The 15976-nt window shown below is 44.6% G+C and overlaps 1 protein-coding gene across 1 annotated transcript in view; it reads right to left on the bottom strand.

Moving 5' to 3' along the window:
- The window catches only part of SLC23A2 (solute carrier family 23 member 2), a 147865-nt gene extending 135567 nt beyond the window's left edge, over positions 1–12298 (bottom strand). The window contains exon 1 of the mRNA XM_033839087.2: positions 12179–12298. The gene's annotated coding sequence lies outside the window, so the exon portion shown is untranslated. The remainder of the gene's footprint in view (positions 1–12178) is intronic.
- Between the last annotated feature and the right edge of the window lie 3678 nt (positions 12299–15976).

The raw sequence follows: 15976 nt of genomic DNA, 5'->3' as shown, positions 1-15976 counted from the left end.
GATCCTAAAATTCAAATGGAAATGCAAAGGACATAGAATAGTCAAAACAATCTTGGAAAAAAACAAAATGGAGGACTCACGCTTTCCAATTTCAAAACTTAATACAAAGCTGTGGTAATTAAGACAGTATAGTACCAGTATACAGATAAACATATAAATCAACAGAATAAAATTGAGAATTCAGAAATAAATCTTAACATTTGTCAGGTGATTTTTGACAAGGGTGCCAGGACAATTCAATGGGGGAAAGAATAGCCTTTTCAAAAAATGTTGCTGAGATGACTGGAAATCCACACATAAAGGAATGAAGTTGGACCCCTACCTCACGCCATATACAAACAGGATCAAAGACCCAAATCTATGAGATAAACTATAAAACTCTTCAAAGAAAACACAGGGGTAAATCTTCTTAGATATGACAACAAAAGTACAAGCAACAAAAAAAGAGAAATGGGACTTTAACAAAATTAAAAACCATAAGTTTTTAATTAAAATTTCAGAAAGTTTAATTTAAAACTCGAAGTTTCAAAGGACACCAGCAAGAAAGTAAACACAACACATAAAATGGTAAAAGTTATTTGTAAAGTATATATCAGATAAGGGACTCATATGTCAAATATATTAAGAAACCTTACAACTCAACAATAAAAAGACAATCCAATTTAAAAATGGGCAAAGGATTTGATAGACATTTCTCTAAAGAAGACATACAATGGGCCAACAAGCACATGAAAAGATGCTCCACACCATTAGGAAAATGCAAATAAAAACCACAAGACACACTTCACACCCACTGAGATGGCTATACTCAAAGACAGACAATAATGCATGTGGAGAAACTGGAACCATCATAAATTGCTGATGCACCCACTCTGCAAAAGTTTGGCAGTTCCTCAAAATTTTAAACACAGAATTACTATATAATCCAGTAATTCCACTCCTTGATATTTACCAAAGAAAATTAAAAACATGATCACACAAAAACATGTACATGAATGTATATGCATGTACACAGCAGCATTATTCATAATAGCTGAAATTTAGAAACATTCCAAATGTCCATCAACTCATTAATGGATAAACAAAATGTGGCACTGATTCCTGCAACAAGGTGGATGAACCATAAAAGCATTATGCTAAGTAAAAAGCCAATCACAAAAGACCACATATTGCATGATTCCATTTATATGAAATGTCCAGATAAGGCAAATTCACAGAAATAGAGTACAGATTAGTGGTTGCCAAGGCCTGGTAGGGGGAGGGAAGAAAGGGGAATGACTGCTAATAGGTATGGTTTCTCTTTGGGGTGAAAAAAAATGTTCTGAAATTAGATAGTGGTGATGGTTACACAAATCTAAAAACAACTGAAGCGTACCTTTCAAAGGGTAGACTTTATGGTGTGTGAATTATATCTCAATAATGCTTTTTTTTAAGGCTAGCCGGTCAAGTGCCCCTTCCCTGTCATTCCCACAGAACCTCATATGGTTCCTTTACCATACAATAAAAAGGTTATTTATTCGTAGTAACTCAAAGGCCTTACTTCTGAGCCTTATATTTCATGACCAGATCACAAAATCGCTTTGGGTGACACACTAATTTTTTTAGTTAGTGAAATAGAAATAGAAAATATCAGAATACACAGCATATAATGTTTTTGTGACACTTGTTTTTGAGATACACACACACAGACACACAGACATATATATGTTGATGAAAAATGAGTCAGTCAAAACAAAGTCTAGAAAATATATTGTAGAAGTTGACTGACACCTATTCAAGAAACAAAACAAAGGACTTCCTTAGCGGTCCAGCGGTTAAGACTGCACTTCAAATGCAGGCGGGCTCAGGTTCGATGCCTGGTCGGCGAACAAGGATCCCACAAGCCGCTTAGTGTGCCGACCCCCCCCCCAAAAAAAGAAACAAAACAATAAGTACAAGATCTCAGAGTCAAAAACAAATTGAAAGAAAATTGAAACCACTTTGGAGCATCACCCTAGGCAATGAACTAAACATTAGAAAAAGTGAACTGGGGACTTCCCTGGTGGCACAATGGTTAAGAATCCACCTGCCAATGCAGGGGACACGGGTTCAAGGCCTTGTCCGGGAAGATCCCACATGCTGCGAAGCAACTAAGCCCGTGCGCCACAACTACTGAGCCTGCACTCTAGAGCCCAAGAGCCACAACTACCAAGCCCACGTGCCATAACTACTGAAGCCCATGCACTTAGAGCCCAGGCTCCGCAACAAGAGAAGCCACCACAATGAGAAGCCCACGCCCCACAACAAACAGTAGCCCCCGCTCTCCACAACTAGAGAAAGCCTGCGCGCAGCAGCAAAGACCTAACGCAGCCAAAATATAAATTAATTTAAAAAAGAAAAAGTGAATTGGACCCCATGTCTGTTTTTATTGATCTAGTGAAGTAATAAAAGATTCCCTACCCCATTTACCTCCCAGGACTTCTGCGTGGGTTCAGAGGAGCCTCCTGCTCCTAGGATGTTCAGGATCCCTGCCGGAAATGCAGGGCCCCAACTTACACTAGGTGTCAAAAAGCAGGTACAAAAAGGAGAACAGAAAAGGGAAAAATCGATATTGCTAGTATATTGTTTATCTTCACAGGGATGAAAAAATAATGAGAAACAAGAACCCACAAAACTTCTCTGAGGGAGAGAACATTTTCAAAGACTGAGGGTCAGAATCCCTGACACAAAAGATGCAAACAGCACAGAATATCTGAACCTGAAGGAAAGATATAACTTGTATAATTCCTTCCAGCAAGAAATTTGAGGTCATCCTTAAATCAGCATGGAAACTGAATTTGGAGAATTACCACAAAAACAGGAACAGACTCTACAAAGAATTTTTTTTATGGTACATAAAATTCCAGGGTCAATGTCAAGGTGACAAACTTTGTTCATTCAAAACACTATGTATATTGTAATTTAGTGAAAAAGACATTGAAAATAGGACACTTTACTATCATTAAAGATTATATACAATAATGCATTCCAATAAATATTGAAAATAAGAAGGACCACTACCACATTTAAACCTGTTCTGTAAGTACTCTGCAGTTTATATTAAGAAAAAGAGGTATTTAAGAAGAAAAAAAAACAACAAATGATGGTTTGCAGCTATTATGACTGCCTATCTAAGAAACTAAAGAGAATCAACTGAAAAGTAAGAATAACAGAGTTTGGTTAGGTAGTACACCAGCACCAGCTATTTCATTTTCCTTGTTGACACACAAAATGACTGTTTCCCAGCTCCCTTGCACCTAGGATAGGGCTAAGAGACTGTGGAAGAAAATACTACTAACTCCAAGCTTGACCCATAAAAAAAATCGTCCATACACAAAATTTGCCAAAGTCTGGCAAACTTAGAGGCCAGAGTTTGAAGTCAATTGTGTTATAAGATGGAAGGAGTCTAAATCCCCAACTCACCAGTTAGGGGAGAACCTGTGAGCAAGAAATAACTTTTTATTTTGTTAAGTGTACAGATTTTGGCTAGCATTAACTAAGCTGAACAACATTAGAGGTCAGTTAGAAGAGATATAGACTGCATGCAGTATACTTGCTTTATACCAATTAGGAAACAGTATATATGTAAGGGAGAAGGAGGAAAATCACCTTATTCTAAATAGCAAGCATTTTAAAATAAAGAGCAATCAGTAAGTGATCTGTAGACCATACATTAGGAAGAATCTAAAAAATGAGACCTATTAAAGATCTGTATGAATCAAAAGATTTGTTTATGGACAGAACAATTCAATATTATAAAGATGAGAAGTCTCCCCAAATTAACATACATTCAATGAAACTGCCCATTAAAAGTTATTTTGAAACCCTAAACTGAAACATACTGGGAAAAAAATTGAGCATAGGCACTATTACATAGTAAAGCCTACTATAAAGTGATTATTATGATGAAAATAGCAAGGTCATGGCTAAGGAATACACAGATAAATGGAATAACACATTAAGTCCCATGACAGATATAAGGATTCAGCATATTATTATGGTTAATAAGTTAATAAGAATGAATTAATGAATAAATGGTGTTGGAATTAATGTAGAGAAAAAAATCCTTACTTCATGCCATACTCTAACACAAATACTAATTATAGCTGAATATTAAAAAAAGAACTAAGAGAAAATATACATGCATATTTATAAAATCTTGGGCTAGAGAAGGCATGGGAAAGATAAACTGACAGATTTGAATTCAAAGCATAGAGCATATATTCGCAACTTATGACCAAAAAATGCAAATATTTTTAAATTTATTTTTTATTGAAGTATAGTTGATTTACAATGTTGTGTTAATTTCTGCTGTACAGCAAAGTGACTCAGTTATACACATATACACATTCTTTATATTCTTTTCCATTATGGTTTATCCCAGGATATTGAATATAGTTCCCTGTGCTATACAGTAGAACCTTGTTCTTTATCCATTCTACATGTAATAGTTTGCATTTACTAACCCCAAACTCCCACTCCATTCCTGCTCTACCCCCTCCTCCCCCGTTGGCAACCATAAGTCTGTTCTCTATGTCTATGAGACTGTTTCTGTCTCATAGATAAGTTCATTTGTGCCATATTTTAGATTCCACATATAAGTGATATCATATGATATTTGTCTTTCTCTTTCTGACTTACTTCACTTAGCATGATAATCTCTAGGTGCATCCATGTTGATGCAAATGGCATTATTTTGCTCTTTTTTATGGCTAAGTAGTATTCCATTATATATATATGTACCACATCTTCTTTATCCATTCATCTGTCGATGGACATTTAGGTTGCTTCCATGTCTTTGCTACTGTGAACAGTGCTGCTATGAACATAGGAGTACATGTATCTTTCTTTTTAATTTTTAAAATTATTTACTTATTTGTTTATCCATGTTGGGTCTTAGTTGCAGCACACAGGATCTTCACTGCAGCATGTGGGGTCTTTTGTTGCAGTGCACGGGCTTCTTTCTAGTTGTGGCGCCAGGGCTCCAGAACATGCAGGCTCAGTAGTTGCGGCACACGGGCTCTCTAGTTGTGGCGCACAGGCTCTCTAGTTGTGGCATGTGGGCTCTCTAGTTGTGGCACATGGGCTCCAGAGCACGTGGGCTCAGTAGGTGCGGAGCACAGGCATAGCTGTGGAGTGCGGGCATAGCTGTCCCGCAGCAGATGGATCTTAGTTCCCTGACCAGGGATCGAACCCGTGTCCCCTGCATTGGAAGGCAGATTCTTAACCAGGGAAGTCCCTGTATCTTTTTGAATTATAGTTTTGTCAAGATATATGCCCAGGAGTGGGATTGCTGGATCGTATAGTAATTCTAGTTTTAGTTTTCTGAGGAACCTCCATACTGTATTCCATAGTGGCTGCACCAACTTACATTCCCACCAACAGTGTAGGAGGGTTCCCTTTTCTCCACACCCTCTCTAGCACTTTTTTAAAATGCAAATCTTAATAGCATATTTCTCAAACAAAGTGAAAGCAGGATCAAATGTAACACGTCTAGCAGCATCAACTTTACTCAAAGATTAGGGAGGAAAAGTGTTTCATGTTAAACCAAGCACTGATGTTTCTGGAATAGAATATAAACTTTACATTAATTTTAGATAAAAAGACTTAAAAGTGTCATGCTTTTTATACTCTCTAACACTTCAAAATATGCATATATTCCCCCATACCATACTTCTGTGGAATAATTTGTGAAGCAATGTCTTAATATAGAAAGAGCTCCTGAGGGACTTCCCTGGTGGTCCAGTGGGTAAGACTCCACACTCCCAATGCAAGAGGGGCTGGGGTTCGATCCCTGGTCAGGGAACTAGATCCTGCATGCATACAGCAACTAAGAGTTCGTGTGCCACAACTAAGGAATCTGCATGCCGCAACTAAGAGTCCACGTGCCTCAAGAGCTCATGCAGCCTAAATAAATAAATAAATATTTTTTTAAAAAAGAAAGAAAAAGGAAGAGCTCTTGATAATAAAATATGAACTCAAACTTTTTGTGTCTTTTGGCTGCACCACACGGCATGTGGGATCTTAGTTCCCCGACCAGGAATGGAACCCACGCCCCCTGTATTGGCAGTGTAAATTCTTAACCACTACACTGGCAGGGAAGTCCTGAACTCAAACTTTTCAGCACTGACCACATAAGTATTACTATGAAGCAGGGATAAGCAAACTTTCTACAAGAGCCAGATAGCAAATATTTTAGGCTTGCAGGTTATATGGTCTCTTGAATGGGCATGACTATGTCCCAGTGAAACCTGATTTACAAAAACAGGTGCTGGTGGTTCCCCAATCAGCAGCATCCTCATCATCTGGGAACTGGTTAGAAATGCAGACCAGGCCCCATCCCAGACCTTCTGAATGAGAAACTCTCAAGCTTAACATCTATCATGTTAGACAAGGAAGAGGTTGTACCCCCAACCAGGTGATATGTCTTCGGAGACAGCAAAGAATTTAAGCCAGCACTGCAGAGGGGACAAGAAAGCCATACCGAATTGGAGACTGAAATCCCAATACAGCTGAATTGTGAGAAACAGCGTTTCAAGCAGTGCTTCTCATCAGAAGCAGGGGAGAAGACCATCCACAGAGTCATTATACCAAGACCTCTGTAATGAAGCCTTGGTCCAGAATAGAAAAGTTAATGCAGGTTTAATTAACGCTGGGTCATGTATGTCTTCACTTGAACAAAGCGAAGCCACCTCAAAGGAAGCCTGTATAAAGGAAATGTGCATGTGTTGGGGTAGGGGGTTGTGGGAGGAGCCTGCAGGAATAAATGAGGGAAAGGAAGGAACAAAGGACCCAAGCTGGGGTGCAGAGAAGAAAACACTGAGCCTGTTATGAACAACAGGATGGATAAGAGGAGGCAGGAGAAAGCGAGGACGATCTGTTCTCCTTCAGCCTCAGCATGTACCCTCCACACTGCCCCAGAGTTTCCTACAATGCACATCTTTACAAGTCACTCCCCTTCTGGGAATTTCTTAGTGGTCTCCCAGACAAAATTCAAGCCCCATAATATAGTATGAAAAGGACCTTTAAGCTCTGTACACCCTTTCCACCTACCTCAGCCTCAGCCTCCCTCCAACCATCCTGACACATTCAGAGCCTCTCACAAGCCTCTCCACTTTTACTCACGCCATTCCCACCTCCCCCTCCCCCACACCCACCCAATGGAGCATGGCAATCAGACCAGCCCTCGGTCAAATTCTGACTCAGCTACTATGACCTTGGGCAAGGAGCTGCCCACCACCAACTTCAGCATCCTCAGATGTAACATGGGAATAGTAATACCTATTACCATAGGGCTGTTGTGATTAAATGCCATTAGTAAACACAGGAAGTGCTAGGCACCCGTTGACCAACTGACACTAGTTTCCCTGCCCTCTTCTATGCCAACAGGAGCTAAGAAACACAGACCTTCAGGCAAGACTTGGGAATAGCATTCTATCATTGAGGGTCCCAAGGTTTACTGGCGCATTAAGAGCAGAATTCAAGACCCAAGAGTTAAGTTAGAAAAGTTTATCAAGCTCCAGTTCCTTCACTGATAAGATGCAGACCAGAACCATGTTGGCTGCCAGCTGTTGAAACCAACAATAGTGAACTCAAGTGTTCAGCACATAGCCAATAACCACTGGCACCATCATTATTGCACTGGCCCTATCACATGGGGCTCACTGTCTAGTCTTTCTTGGGTCCCCTCTACTGCTTAGAGAGGCTCCTGGAGAGAAGAGTTTTAAACTGCTCTTGAGTTCAACTTAGAAGATAGGAAGATTCAACTCAGTAAGAGTCACATGCACATAAATGAGAGAGAGGTGGCCACCAGGCACTCATTGAGATGCCCCAGGGCAACCGACACAAGGCGACTTAAAGATCAGCTGCTTTGGGAAAAACTGTGGAAAGAACCCGTGAATAAAGAAGGCTTTCTGGACCACAGACCGTAAAAAGCCATGGTTTGTGGCAACCAGGCAACATGAGGCCCAGTGCAACCCTGACCCCCTCACTGAAGGAGGAAACTGAAGAACTCATCAAGGCTACAGAGAAACAATGATGAAGGAAGAACTGGGGTCAAGACCATGGCCAACAGGAAGAGGCTGAGAGCTGCACCCTTAAGTTGCTGAAAAGTTCTCAGGCAGTGAGACTACTTGATTGAAGTCCTAAGTATGACTCTCCATGAGCCTATGCAGTATCCACTACTGTACCCATTACACTTGAATACTTAGATATTTCTGTATATAGTGTATATGCAAATCATGTCTACCACACTTTCTAAGATGTAGGGACTTGTCAGAGGCCATTTTTCATGAATCCGAATTTTTGCTTTTTGTGCTACCTTTAGATTTTAGGCCTGCATAACAACAACAACAACAAAAATATGAAGTAATGCAAGACATGGTTATGAAAAAACGAGTAGATGGAACTTTCCTTCATGGGGTAAGGAGGATCTTAGAGGCCACCTAGACCTGAGGTGAGGGACTTACCCGCCTGAGCTCAGAGGAGAGAATTAAGACAAAGGACAATGAGAAGCTCCCAAGAAGAGCTACATTTCCATGGAAGAAGACCTCCCCCAAAACATCCACCCTCTCCTTACCACTGCATTTAGTTGCATCAGGCTGGCATCATGCGGCATGTGGCTCCTGGGGCAGCCACTTTCTTTCTAGGTGCTTAGGCCAGAAACCCTGCCGTTGCCCTGAACTCCCTCTCTCACCCCCCACAGATGGTCCATCAGCAATCTCCTCAGCCCCACCTGACAATCCGACACTTCTCACCACCACCTTACTGGCACCCACTTCCACTCAATCACCATCTTCAGCCCTGTACTCACTGCCTGCCCTGCAGCCCTACCCTGCTCACCCTGACTTCATTCTATTCTCACACATCAACAACCAGCATGTCTCTATCCCTCCTCTATTCAAAACTCTCCAATGGCTCCTACCCCACCTCAAAGTAAAATCTACAGGCCTTCCTAGGTGCCACACAGCCTTAAATGATTCAACTCCCATTGTTATTCTCTTTCTCCTGCCTCAGGGCCTTTGCATCTGCAGTTTCCTCCCCGGGAATGTTCTTCCCCCAGATATCCATATGACTCACTTCCTTCACATCTTCACTCAAAGATGACTCAGAGCTTCCCGTTCTACATTTCCTACAATTTCAGCTCCCACGGCAACACTTAATACCCCCAATTCTGCCAGATTCTTCTTCAGAGCACAAAGTCTCATTGTCTGCCTCCACACTAGAGTGTGAGCTCTGTGTGGGGAAGAAATCTCTATGCAGCAACTGGAGCACCAAGATCGTTACCTGGCACACAGTCGGCAGTCAATACATGTATTAAATGTGGGGAGGCCTGTGAAAAGCATAAGTTGCAAGCAGACCTCAATTCTTAGAGAGACAACAATCTAGAACCGGTGACAAAACAACAGGCCAGAAATAGCAAAGCCAGGGAGAAAATGAAGAGAGTGCCACAAGGAGCACAAAGGACCAGTTTAAACCGCTTAGTAGTAGCTCACAGCTTAACCTGAAGCAGGAATGCTCCCCAGCAAAAGAAAGAAAGAAAGCCCAGACTCAGGCCCTCTGAGGAGAGAATAACTGGAAAAACAGCAGGGAATGAAAATGAATTAATGAGGTTACCTGGCACTGGGAACAGACTAGCATGTTGGGAGGTTTTTAGGCAAGGCCTGGAAACAGGTCAGGGAAGGACTGCAAAATGTTTAAGTTAGAATACCATGAGGGACTTCCCTGGTGGCGCAGTGGTTAAGAATCCGCCTGCTAATGCAGGGGACATGGGTTCAAGCCCTGGTCCAGGAAGATCCTACATGCCGTGGAGCAACTAAGCCCGTGGGCCACAACTACTGAGCCTGCACTCGAGAGCCTGTGAGCCACAACTACTGAGCCCACATGCCACAACTACTGAAGCCCGTGCACCTAGAGCCTGTGCTCCACAAGAGAAGCCACCCCAAAGAGAAGCACGAGCACGGCGACAAAGAGTAGCCCCCGCTCGCCGCCCACACGCAGCAACTAAGACCCAACACAACCAAAAATAAATAAATAATACAGCATAAGAGGATTAAATAAAGTTTTTAAAAAGCTTTCATTTACAAGTACAAAGCACTATGTAATTGCAAATTATGACTGCTGACTTTTAATTCCCTTAACCATAATGGGAAAAACCCTTAAGTCACCAGTGATGCCAGAAATGAGTACCCAAATGGATCCCCAGTTTGTCTCTGGAGACACTGAAGATGGTGGCAATAACCAACTCAGGATTTCCAGTATCCAACACACTAGACCTTAGGCTACTTGAAGGCAAAAGATTGGGTTTTAGTCAATAATATTTGGATTAACAGCACTTGTCACCAAATTAGCTGATGTACATCTAACTCATTTCTGCAATGCTATTATAAATCCACTAGCCTTTGCTACACAAACCAGATAGGCAGTGTTGCATGAAACCTAGCAAAACCGTATCCAATATTCTACACAGGTACTTTCATAAGCAGTTTTCAAACATCCTAACAGACATTAAAACTCGGCTTGGCTGTGCCACAGTCAGAAAACACAACTGCCACACAACCATCTTTGGGAGCGGGAGGGAACTACTACGAAAAGTTATTGAAATACCTAGTTTCTTTAAAAAAAAAAAAATCACTCCTCACTCCAAGCAAAGAAACCAAAAGAGAAATGCCCTGGTATTCAAAGAAAGAAGCTGGTCACCATTTTGGCAACAATATAGTCTAGAAAGCAGACAGCGCATGTTCAGGCTGTCAGGTGAAACAGGTTGTCAGCTGGACACACCTACTCACCCCCTTTTAACTAACAGGTGTGTCATGAGGGCTTACACTGTGCACACCCACTGCTGGGCTTCTAGAAGGCAGGAGACCCAAAGCTATTAAATTTTGGATGAGTGAAAAGAGACCAGTAGTGATAGGTTCACAAGTGACCCTGATAGAGTCAACCATGACCCTGTACAGAATTCAGAATTTCTGAGCCAAAAGGCCCTTTTTATAAATCTCACCAGACTCACCTTCAGGGGTCAAGTGGGCCAAGTCATATGCAAAGGTGAAAAGGCAGGTCTAGACAACTTGGAAGGGCGAGGCCCCAGTCCAACAGCATTCAAATGCAAAAATATAAAAATTAAAATGTTCCAACCATCCGTGGTTCTAACCTCTGGCTTCAGAGAGGAAGAAACTGGGTGAGGGAGATCACATGCCAATTAACGACAGCTCAAATCAGACTGTGCACGTCCTCACACTGCCCAGCCTTCTCTGCACACAGACGTCCAAATATCAGCAGGGACAGCATCTTCCCCCTCCTCTCTCCCATCACTGCACGACTAAAAGTAGTCAGCAACTGCTAATGCCTCAGACCCAGAAATCCCTTATAAGTGACTTTCTTCCACCCGCAGTTGCCCTCACTTACCCTTTGGATTGACAATCAAGAATTTCCCATCAGTCATGCTTAAAACCCCCAGCCTGTAGGCCGAATCCCTATCAGCTGCCCATCAAAGGGACATTTAGAGTCATAGGAAGGAGAAATTTCTGCGCCCATAAACTAGTCACACTCGAAAATGACAATTTCTCTTTCCAGCAAGGTGGCAACAAGGGGGACGGCGACCCCCGGGGAACTAGCCAGACAGAAAGGCCCTGGGGTCGGAGCGAGAGCTCCTAAAATTACTCGGCGCAGCCACTGTAGGGGAGAAAAAAGGCAAAAATGTAAAAGGCACCCCCCTCCGCTGCCCCTCTTGATGGCCCTGCATTCCTGGGGGCACGGAGATGCCCGCGCGCACCGCCTGCGGACGGCCGACCGGAGAGCGACCCCAGGCCGCGCGGGCCGAGGGCCGGGGAGGAGGCGGCGGCGACCGGGTCCTGGGGGGGACCCCACTCGCCTCCCCGCGGCGCGGCCTGAGGGCCCGAGCGCACGGCGGCCCCGGCCGCAGACAGGGTTGAGCGCCCGGGGACCCGGCGGGGCTGCGGGTCGCCGGGCATCCCGGGGCCCCGCGGTCAGGGTGGCCGGGGGACCCCGGAAACAGGCCAGGGTGTGGGGGCGCAGGCCGCGCCGCTGACAGCGCGCGGGGGCCGTGCCTGGCCGGCCTCGTGGGCGCGGCGGGCCCCTCGCTGCCAGGCCCGGCAGGTGCGGCCCCTGGGCCGGGCGGGGGGCGCGGCGGCCCGGCTCTCACCTGGCTGCAGATCGCCGGGCTCCCGTCCTGCCGCCGCGCCTCGGCTCCGCAGTAACCGCCGCAGCCTACGGTCCCCGCAACAGCCGCCTGCAAAATGGCGCCGCGGAGGGGCGGGCCAGGGGCGGGGAGCCGCAGAGCCGCCCGCCCCCGCGCCGGCCCGGACCCACCTCCCTCTCCGCGCCCGACCCCCGCCCTCTGGCCTCCCCCGAGGGAGGGGCTCCCCCTCAGCGCCTGCCAAGCTAAGCGAGCCGCTTGGCCTCCCAGGCGCCCCCCCTCGTCGTCCTCTCCGCCCTCCAAGTTCATTTTATTTCCCGCCCCCCTGCGTGGAAAGCGCCCCCCTTCTCCTGCCTTCCAGTCACACCTGCTTCTGGGGACCCACCTGGAATACGGAGTGCTCGCCCGGAGTCTCCCCCTCCTCGTACCCCCTTTTTACTCAGCCTGACACCGAGCCGTCATTTCTCAGTGAAGATAAGCAATCTGCGGCGCCTTGGGCTCAATGGTTTGGATGTCAAGGCGCTTTCACCGTTTCTCCAGTTAGGCTGTCAGGTTTTTTAACTTACTGGGGAAGAGGTCCTCATTACCTTATACAAACACGGTAATATAGACCGAGGCTTCTCAGACTCCCCTGAGGGTCGTGTTTAAGTGCAGGTTTTGATTCCGTGGGTCAGGGTGCAGCCCGAGATGCCGCTGGGTAAGGGCGGCTGAGCGGAAAGGCCTCAGGTAAATCCGTGGCCCTCAATCTTTAGCGCGACTTCACCTTAACTGCCTCAAGATGCACGTGGCTGGGCCCCACCCCCAGGGCTTCTGAGGCCAGTGGTGTGGAGTGAGGCTCCAGATTTTGCATTTCTGGCAAATTCCCAGGTGATGATAATGCTGTTCTCTGGGGTTTACCCTTTGCGAGCCACTACTGAAGACTATCTGAACACATGGCTAAACAAACGAACAAACAAAAACCTAATAATTAGCACTCTCATAGCACCTTCCATCTTGAGGCTGCAGTCTAGTTGCTATTACAACCGAGTAATAACCGACTAGTGCCCCAAGCAACTCGAGAGAGCTAAAGAACCGTGAACGGTGTCTGACCTTACATGGGGAGGAGCAGATTTTATCATCAGAGTTTTCCGCCTGTTTTACACAGTTTGAGGGACTGGATGTTATAGATATCACAGATATCGATGGGGGGGCGGGGGAGTGACCATCAACTGTGGGAATTTTATAAAATAGAGAGATGTGGTCCAAGTCTTTGAGAATCAATAATGTCATCCTATTTACTTCTCTAATAACATGTATTTTTAAAATACAAGAGTTGGCTTGTAAAATTCAGTACACCCTGGAAGACCAGGTGTTTTGATCCACATTGAAGATGGAGAAAATAAAGGACAAAAATTCTGTGACCAGTGAGAAAATTCACACTGCCCTGTCCATCTAACATCTCTACCATCCTCCTATACCAGAGAGAGCCTTTTCCAGCCAACCTTTTTTTTGGCGAGGAGGGGGTGGCGGGGGGGGGTGGGGGTATCAGTGTGGAGCCACGAAGGAGGTACTAAGTGTTTTATTCAGCCAGGGATGAGATATCTCAGAAAGAAGAAGGGGAGTTAACAGGACTTCCCTGGTGGTGCAGTGGTTAAGAATCCACCTGCCAATGCAGGGGACACGGGTTGGAGCCCTGATCCGGGAAGATCCCACATGCCAGGGAGCAGCCAAGCCGGTGAGCCACAACTACTGAGTCTGCGCTCTAGAGCCCGCGAGCCGCAACTACAGAAGCCCGCGCGCCTAGAGCCCGTGCTCTGCAACAAGAGAAGCCACCGCAGTGAGAAACCTGAGCACCGCAAGGAAGAGTAGACCCTGCTCTCCGCAACTAGAGAAAGCCCGAGTGCAGAAACGGGAGAGCTAACTATTGCATCCTCAGGGTCTCCCTCTCCCTCACTTACAGATTTTCTCTATCCTAAAAAACTTCCTCTGGCCTGGCCTCTCCCACCTTCCTGCCTGTCTTCCTTCCTATCCTCCCCATCACTCCTCAGGTGATGTCACTCTCTGCTTTCTTCGATGTCACCAGTGACCTTCTAGTTGCCAAATCCAGTTGCCTGTTTGCAGTCCTTTTCTTCCTTGATGGCTCTGTAACATTCCATTGACTTCTCCCTCTTTCTCAAAACTCTTCTCTAGCAATAATACCGCTGGGTCTTACAATTTTTCCTACACCCCCCCCACTTTCCTCTCAGAGATGTAAGAGTTACCTATGCTCACCTCTAAAAATGTTTGTTTTCCTTAATATCTCCTTTCTCTCCATCTTTTCCCCTGCCCTGTCCTCCAAAGATCAGCCATCTCCTCATGACTCCCAAATCTCTCTCCAGACCAGACAGACATCTTTCTGAACTTCTAGGCACACATTTCCAATTGTCCTCCAGATAACCTCTCCTTGATATTATCCAGGAATTTTTTTTTTTTTAGAATTTTTCTTTTTAATATTTGTTTATTTATTTATTTATTTTGGCTGCGCCGGGTCTTCGTTGAGGCACGCGGGATCTTCATTGTAACATGCGGACTTCTTAGTAGCAGCATGCAAACTCTTAGTTGTGGCATGCAGGATCTAGTTCCCCGACCAGGGATCTAACCCAGGCCCGCGGAGTTTTCTCACCAGGGAAGTCCCCAGGAATTTTAAATATGGCACCTCCACTGCTGAACTCTTTATCCTCCTCTCACAAACTTGCTTCTATCTGAGGTTTCTCATTTTGCCACCAGAAACTTTGAAATCAACTTTGACTTTGACTGTCACCTATGGTCAGCTGGAGTGGGAAAGTGTGTCTGGAATTCTCTTCTCTGTGTCCACCATCCCAAACCCTCACTTGTTCTTCCTCAGACTGTTGAAAAAACTTCTCTCTCGCCTCTTGGCCTCAAGAGTTATCTCCCAAAGCCATCATTGTAATCATCTCAAAGCACAGAACTGACCACCTCACACCCCTCCTAGAAATTCTTCAGGGCCTCCTGGTCTACAGAAAAACTGGGTAAAAAGAAACAGTATAGACAGGACAGCATTCAAGACCCATCTCTGTCGTCTCCAGCTGCTTTTCTTTTTTTTCTGTACAAAGTACTACTTTTTACTGCTGGCAGACTGGAGTTGATGTCAGAGGCTGACCCTGACTTCAACATTGCCAGGGTTTTTGTGAGGATTAAAATGCTTATTTAGTGCTTGAATACATCCGTATTTATATATAATTATTTTTATCATCAATTAACTATTAATTCAAAAAATACATGAATATTTTCCTATTAATTTCCTTTTATTTCCTATTCATTTTCCTTTCCTATTAGAGTTGGTACAAGCAGGGTTTTTTCCTCCCCCACTCCATTCTCTAAACTAAATCAACAGAATTTATCAAGAACATCTTGTGTCCTGGATAATTTGATTGAAATTTCTGTCATTTCCAGGCTGTTTTATTTTTGAGAGGTAATTGTAGCTCGGGGCTATCTTTACAATATTTATTTCCAATATCTCTCTGGAGTCTGGAACTGAGGTCGGCAAAGCGAGAATACCAGCATCCAGGTGGTGAGCAGGCAGGAAAGAGCTAGCCTGAGGCCTGGAGGGACATGTGCTTAGTGGTTGATCACTACAGAACACAACCCAGTCCCTCTCTGAGGACTGGGGCCTCTATTCCCCAAAAAGGAACAAAAATTTAGTCATCATTACATCATTTTCCACCCATCAGATTGGCAAAGATTAATAACATCCAAGGTTGGTTATGGCAAAGGGAAATGAATCCTCTCAAAATCTGTGGGAGGAAGTCTAAATTGGTCTGCCCT

Source organism: Tursiops truncatus, chromosome 15, assembly GCF_011762595.2.
Source record: "Tursiops truncatus isolate mTurTru1 chromosome 15, mTurTru1.mat.Y, whole genome shotgun sequence".
NCBI classification, from domain to species: domain Eukaryota; kingdom Metazoa; phylum Chordata; class Mammalia; order Artiodactyla; family Delphinidae; genus Tursiops; species Tursiops truncatus.
This window is presented reverse-complemented; position numbering and strand designations above follow the sequence as displayed.